Raw genomic sequence first — 7,872 nt, forward strand, 5'->3', positions numbered from 1 at the left:
AACGATGGAACTTCATGGATGACAATGCGCCATGTCACTGCGCCACAATTGTTCGCGTCTTGTTTGAAGAACATTCTGGACAGTTCGAGAGATTGATTTGGCCACCCACATCGCCCGACATGGGACATTCGAGAAGCCATTTCGTGTACAAAATCCTGCCATGGCAACACTTTCGCAGTTATGGACGGCTATAGAGGTGGCATAACTTGTTGTTTCTGCTGGGGCTTCCAAAGACTTGATGAGTCCATGCGAAGTCGAGTTTCTTCTCTACACCGGGTAAAAGTGGGTCGGATACGATGTTAGAAGGTATCTCATGACGTTTTTCACCTCAGCGTAAGTAACTCTGGCGAGTTAAGGAACGGTTAATGAAGGAAACTGTAATTCTGAAGGATAATTGATGACACTCAAACACATTTATCACGTTTTAATAAGAAAAACATTTTTTCTTCTTCCTATTTCCTGTATGTATATTTTTCACTTCTGAAAACTGAAAAAACTAATTTTTTTGGAATGTTAGGTGTACAAGGCCATCATGGTTTATTGTATATGATGGCTGACATGCATTGAACACCAGACGTGAATACAGTTGCTTACTACTGCGTTTTTATGCCTGAAGATGGGATGGCTACCTCTTGAAATGTGAAGTAACCGTTTTATTAAGAACTAATTTACAAAAGAGCACATAAAAGGTCAGAAATACCCTGTATAAAATATCTTTACCGTTTGCAAAGTAAGGGGATTCTCTTTCTTTTTTTTTTTTTTTTTTTTTTTTGCTTGAGCAACAATTTTCTGAAGCCTGACTTTTTGTTTTATTTTACTTTTATGTAGTTTTATTTTCTTTTCTTTTTTCTTTTCTAGAAATATTTGAGAAATAAGAGCCGAGAAGTGATTTAATCCTCTGGGTCCTGAACACAGTACCTGTCTCCTAGGCCCCCTCTGGTTGCTCAGCAGATTGTGTGAGCAGTTGCACCACGCTGTCGCTCGATACGCGCACTCGAAAACTTCTACCGTCCGAGATAAGCATCTCTGACTAGAGTGACTTTTGAGTTACGTAATCGAAGTAAAGCGTTGCCACGTAAATAACCACACAAATGCGACATCAGTTAGTCGCCGAGATGCTGCCTCGCCGTTCCCTTCATCGTGTTTATCGTTGGTGTCCTGCAATATACAGTCATTGCGAAACGTATTCATACACTGTTGTTCATGTAGAATAACTTAGTGAGTAGAACTAAAGATCACAACCAGAGATGTTATTTCGTAAACTACCGTTATGCATTTTCCTCCTTCATCTGTATATAAAAGGGGTAACCAAATTAGCCTTCTGCAAAACGTAAATAAAGAATCTGTTCAAAAATGGTTCAAATGGCTCTGAGCACTATGGGACTTAACTTCCGAGGTCATCAGTCCCCTAGAACTTAGAACTACTTAAACCTAACTAACCTAAGGACATCACGCACATCCATGCCCAAGGCAGGATTCGAACCTGTCACCGTAGCGGTCACGCGGTTCCGGACTGTTAGCGCCTAGAACCGCTCGGCCACACCGGCCGGCAAAGTTTCTGTGCCAGTTGGCTTCGCAGACTGGGAAAGAAGTACTCATACACTACTAGAAATGCTATTTTGTCTAAAACTGACATGGTGAGACCGTGGCTGTGTACAATTAATGTAGGTTAATTCTTACAATGAAGAAGACAAGCAACCAGCCATTATTAATACTGCTATTGATTTAGGTAAATAGCACCGTTACTGGTTTCGAACTGGCAAGTTCATCATCAGACGTCTGCTCACATGATTTTCAAGATACACTTTACATTATCGTCCGTTTTCGATTTTTATTCTTCCACTGTGGCGAAGTATTTTTGTCGTGTTGTTGCCGTCGAAAATTCCGCGCGATTTTGTTGCGAAGTTGCAGGATTGTATCTTTCGAATATTCCAAAATGTATCCAGCACTTAGGTAATTTGTACATCACCATATTGTGCAAAGCACCACACACACACACACACACACACACACACACACACACACACCAAAAAGAATTTGCCACATGTGAAGTTATCACAAAGATTGCAGATTTACAAATGCCAGAAATGCAAACACAGAAACGAATAACGAACCGCTTGCAGCACGAAATGCCTTCAGCGCCAAGCAGCACGTCGTGAATGTTGGTTCTGATACGCGGTGAATGTCGTGCAACAGCAAAATGGGCCTCAAAGGGGCGCAAAGTGAGCCGTGACTTCCTGCGATGCTCATGACACGATAGTATTTCTGTCGAAGTTACGCGCTTCGCGGCGTCCTGGTTGGCTAGCGCCCTCTGTTTAGGATGGCCACGGCTCGCGAGGTGAGACTCGGTAGGGGACAGTGACGGAGACTCGGTTGGCGGCAGTGACAGAGGGAAGACAGCGCACGGAGCATCGCAAGTAGTCAGTCGGCACTTGGTGTACTGCGAGGACGCACCGTGTTGACATTCCGGCGCCTGCGTCTGGCGACGAGCGGAACTGGAGAGTGGAAGCAGTCACCTGTCAACATACAGTCTGTGTAAGAGTTGTGTCTATCTCGAATCCTGGGGAGAGCGCGGGAGTTCACCCTGGCGTGCATGTTAAGTGCGAGCTCCTGGACTAACTTTAAAGGGTGAGCTATTTTGTGGTGGAACTTTTGAATGTGAGTGATCCTTGTAGCCACTTTGATTTTCGCTAGTTAGTCATAAAACCGCTTGGGCGTGGGTCCAGGATAGTAGGTATTGCAAGTCCATGTGACTGCACTATCCCTTGGTTCCGTTGCATTTATCTTGAATTACAAGTGTGACCTATATTCGGCGATTCAGTTTTTTTATTGTTATTCTTAATATATTAAGTGGGCAGTTTATGAATCGAAGTTTATTCTCTGTATAAAACTTAAGCCGCTAATTTAAATTGGAATTGTAAACTTCTACCTTGTTTGCAATTATAATAACAATTTTGCGCTGTCAAACGTTGCTTTGGTATTTAAGCTTGTGTGCAGGTTGTCTAGTCATTATCACCTTGAGCTAGTTGTGGTTTAAAAATTTATCTAATGAAATTTCACGTCATTGGAGATTGTTTAATGAACTGTTGCTTTAATTGTAATTGCGGTTGTCACACTGTAACGTTTAACATCTCTTCCTGCATTTCGCGCTACCCAGTGCTTGGCGGTTGGTTTTAACATTTCAGTGAACTGTGTATTAACACTGGCTTCGTGTGTTCTAGAAACCGCTATTGGTGTGCGTAGGCCCTCCTGCCTGTTGTTGTCACCTGAGCTCTCCAACACGGAATTCAGACGCACGGCCGTCGTGATCGCCAAACGTCGAGAATGTGCTGTTTGCTGTGTAGGTCTTTCAGGCTATCATAACATCATATTGCCGAAGGCTTTCCATAATGGGTAAATCACATATTTATGAGATTTTGCTGTTTGAGTACTTTTGAGACATAATAGCTTTTACAAATTGTTAATTTTCATATTCACAAGGCCTGATAATTGACTTAATTTCACAACTAGTGAGCTCAGATCTGCAGTTATGTTAAAGTTATATTTGTCTAAAGCAATCTTGTTTTTTTTTTTTTTTTAAATTGGAGCCATAAAGCTATTTTTCTTTCAAAAATTTTTGGATTATTCTCATTCCTTTTATACAATTGAGTAATTGGTGAAGGTCACCGCAATTAGCAAATGCTAATTAATCATTTTATTGTTACCAATGCTCTGTTTTAATTAATGTGGTGAAACTAAATGGGGTCAACAGTCTATTCCTGTAGTCCATGTGCCCTACTTACCAATCCCATAGCTTACCAGAAAGGATTGTAGAGAAAAGCAAATAGTTATTACCAATATGAAAATCATTTTCATAAATATCTGATGCTGATGGCAGAAATCGGGCAGCTGTGCAGTCCGCAATATCGCGATTTAGAGAAAGAGACGCTTTAATTAATAGCGAAATCGTAGAGGGAGACAAAGAGATGAATACACTAAGCAGATTCAGAAGGATGTAGGGTCCACTAGTTACTTGAAAATGAAGAAGCTTGCACAGGATAGAGTAGCATGGAGAGCTGCATCAAGCCAGTCTCTGGACTGAACACCACAACAACAAAAGTTTCAAGAAATCTGTCAAGAACTTGTTGAATTGATGTCCCACAGCATCGCTGCGTTATTGATGAACCAACACGCTATTAAGCAGGAAGTTATAATATTTTCACTCTTCATAGTATTTGGCAAAGCGCACAGGCAATCATCAGAACGTCACTCAAGACAATACACCAAAGCTGGGGCCCGCCACGCACACAGTACAATAGAAAAAGATGTTCTAGTAGTGTAGTGCGTCCACCAAGAGCATTTATAGGCCGAAAAACCAATTATTGTTCGATAGTAACAACGTACATTATCTAGGAGTAAGCGTGCAGATCAAAGTGCAACGGTCACATAAAACCAGTTCTAGGAAAAGTATGTGTTAAGACTATCACAAATTTACCCACGAAAGCCTTAGCATACAGTGATCAACCATAACATCTACTATCGATATATGTCCACCCAGGAGACAGCAGCGTCACCTGGCGAGGAATGACTGCCTCAGACACGCGCACGGCGCACGTAGCATCAGGGAGGGTGCTGTCCTTGTGAAAACTGGGCAAAGGACGCGATCTATCTGAGTTTGACCGAGGGCAGATTGTGATGGCCGGAGCCTCGATACGAACATTTCGGAAACTGCACGACTTTTGGGGTGTTCGAGGAGTACTGTGGTAGGAGTCTTCAACACGTAACGAAACCAAGGTGAAACTACGTCCTTACTTCGTGGGATTCTGCGGCAACCCTCAGTACAGACGTCACAGGTCGTGGGCTGCGCAGACTTCTAAAACAGGACAGGCGGCGAAGTGTGGTAGAACTAACATCAGACTTTAATGCTGGCCAGGTTATAAGTGCGTCAGAACACGCAACGCACTTAACACTCCTAACAATGGGCTTCCTCAGACGACGACCCATGCATTTGTCAATGTTAACACCACGACATATTCAACTACTACTGAAATGGGCATATGATCATCGGCACTGAACGCTCGCACAGTGGCAGACCATTGCACGGTCTGATGAACAACGATACCTTCTTCTTCATGTCGGTGGAAAGGCGCGAATCTGTCGTCTTCCGGGGGAACAGCTCCTTGACGCCTATACTGCCGGACGGAGACAAACTGGCGGCGGCTCCATTATGTTTTGGGAAACATTCGCTTGGCCATCCATGGGTCCGGAGGAGCTCTTACAAAAATAGCTCTGAGCACTATGGGACTTAACTTCTAAGGTCATCAGTCCCCTAGAACTTAGAACTACTTAAACCTAACCAACCTAAGGACAGCACACACATCCATGCCCGAGGCAGGATTCGAACCTGCGACCGTAGCGGTCGCGCGGTTCCAGACTGTAGCGCATAGAACTGCTCGACCACCTCGACCGGCGGAGCTCTTACAAGGCACCATGACCACCAAGAAGTGTCGTACAGTGGTTGCAGACCACGTGTACCCCTTTATGACGATCACGTTTCCCGTCGATAGTGACATTCTTCAATAACAAAATGCCCCATGTCACAAGGCCAGGAGCGTGATGGAGTGGTTCGAGGAACATAGCGGCGATTTCCAATTGATGCGCTGGCCACTCAACGCGCCAGATTCGAACGCGATCAAAGACATCTGGGATGTGGTTGAACGTGGCGACAGAGCTTACTGCCCCCTCCGCGGAATTTACGGGAATTAGGTGACTTGTGCGTGCAGAAATGTTGCCAGCTCCCTCGACCGACCTAGCAAGCTTCACTGGTTCCATGCCACGACGCGTCGCCGCTTTTATCCGTGTCAAATGTGTAAATACCGGCTATCAAGTAGATGGTCATAATGTTCTTGCTGATCAGTATATTAGCCCTCTTCCTGCCGATTCTTGAGTATCGCATCTCTGTACCAGGTGCGAAGAGTAGTATACTGTTAAATATCCCTGAACATACGTCCTAGCATAAGTCATAATATATACAGAATGAGCGTTAAGTCTTTCTTTGGTTAAAAATATTTGTTTCTAAGGAAATATGCTACATACAGCTATGTGGCTCGTTGCAAATGGTAGCGCAATGCATAAAGCTATTTACGAATACACCTCCACACATGTTTCCGGTTTTTCTGCAAATGGTAGCTTAGTTCATGGATGCTGTTCTGCATGTGCTCTGGCAGCATCTGATTCGTTTTTTCTATTTGTTGTAGGTAACATAATTCAGGAGTTATACTGTGGCCTCTATGTAGGAGGGAGCCGGAGTGGCCGAGTGGTTCTAGGCGCTACAGTCTGGAGCCGTGCGACCGCTACCGCTACGGTCGCAGCTTCGAATCTTGCCTCGGGCATGGATGTGTGTGATGTCCTTAGGTTAGTTAGGTTTAAGTAGTTCTAAGTTCTAGGGGACTGATGACCTCAATTGTTAAGTCCCATAGTGCTCAGAGCCATTTGAACCATTTTTTTAGGAGAGAACCCAATGTGTTTTCTGGTTTCATGAAACACGGTCAGCGACGGTTCTGAAGTGCCTGTGGTCAAGATCTGTCAGATGTGAAGGGCATGAAAGGATGGCACGAGAAGATTAGAGAGACCGGCAGACTGAGTGACAAAGCAAGTGGCGGCAGACTTGGGGTGAGTGACGACACTGTTGATACCGTGCGTACAGCTTTTTAACGCAATCCACGAAAATCGAGGCCTCGTGTTTCCCGAGAAACAGCCATACCTCAGAGCGCAGTGATGAAGATTTTACACAAACGGTTGCATTTACGTGGATACAAGGTGCCAACTCCTGAAAACTTGCAGCCAGATGATAGGTCTAGAAGTTCTGAGCTTGCTAGGAAAATGCTGGAAGGAATCTATGCAGACAATGAAGCGACTTTTCACATCTCCGGGAATGTAAACAGGCACAATGTGCATATACGGGGTCCGGAGAACGTACAGATATTGCGATGCAGCAGATAGGGGACAGACCAAAACTGAATGTTTGATGTGGCTTAATGCACTAGGCCGTTCTTTTTCACGGTCGTTTTCCCGGGCAACCTTCTCGAACAACCGGAACCAAGCAGAAATTATTGTGGTACAAGAAGTACGTTCCGCCAAATACCGAAAGATGGTATGTGGAGCAGAGTTGCAATGTACTCACTACTCCAGGTAGCTGGTATCAAATGTAAACAACTATCATTGATGTCGTTTTCATCTTTGGTTACTTTAGAAAGACAAATGCCTAGTAATACTGAGTGAAACGGTAATATCGAAAAAAAAAAATTCTGAGTATTCCAGCAGTTTTACTGATACGCAAATATTGCAGTGACTTCTCTTACGACACGTGCAGAATTATTTCTCTTCCTCGAGACAGATTTTACAACACGCTGTAGGCGAAGAGACCAGCCATTTCACTGCCATACAGCTTTGGTGCGTACAGAATGACATTTGATACGTTACTTACCAGACGAGGTCAGCGTAGCACTAACTGCCTGTGGAGGCAAGTTGCGTCTGTAGCGGACTTGTCGGCTGCTACTGGTTTTATGTGGAAGCAGCGTCAAGGTCACTCAGCGCGCGCCCACAGCGGCGGTGATAAGGCGCGCTCCAAACTTGCTTATCATGCCGGCTTGTTCTGCTCTGTGGAAAGCCCGTAACTCATCTTACAACCCGCAACATTTCCTCTGTGGCCGAATAGCCCATGACTTGTATATTCCAACCTGCTCTTCAAAATGTTACTACTCACTTCCTGTACTCTCTTGCTTGAAATTTCGTGGCTCTTTTTTTAGGTTTAAGATTACACCTGCGAAACACAGAAATTCATTGAGTGAGGACTTTACTTTTACACGTTTACCCACATTTTCACTCACGGAT

General features: G+C 44.2%; 1 protein-coding gene across 2 annotated transcripts in view; it reads right to left on the reverse strand.

Annotated features, from left to right (window-relative positions):
• Positions 1-7,525, reverse strand: part of LOC124777351 (glutathione S-transferase 1-1-like) — a 29,004-nt gene extending 21,479 nt beyond the window's left edge. The window contains exons 1-2 of one of the 2 annotated variants that reach the window (XM_047252725.1): positions 7,466-7,506; positions 2,455-2,516 (exon numbers count right to left, since the gene is read on the reverse strand). The gene's annotated coding sequence lies outside the window, so the exon portion shown is untranslated. Of the gene's footprint in view, positions 1-2,454; positions 2,517-7,465 lie in introns of both variants that reach the window. The other variant, XM_047252724.1, reaches the window with a different exon arrangement.
• Between the last annotated feature and the right edge of the window lie 347 nt (positions 7,526-7,872).

This window comes from Schistocerca piceifrons, chromosome 2, assembly GCF_021461385.2.
Source record: "Schistocerca piceifrons isolate TAMUIC-IGC-003096 chromosome 2, iqSchPice1.1, whole genome shotgun sequence".
In the NCBI taxonomy this organism is placed as follows: domain Eukaryota; kingdom Metazoa; phylum Arthropoda; class Insecta; order Orthoptera; family Acrididae; genus Schistocerca; species Schistocerca piceifrons.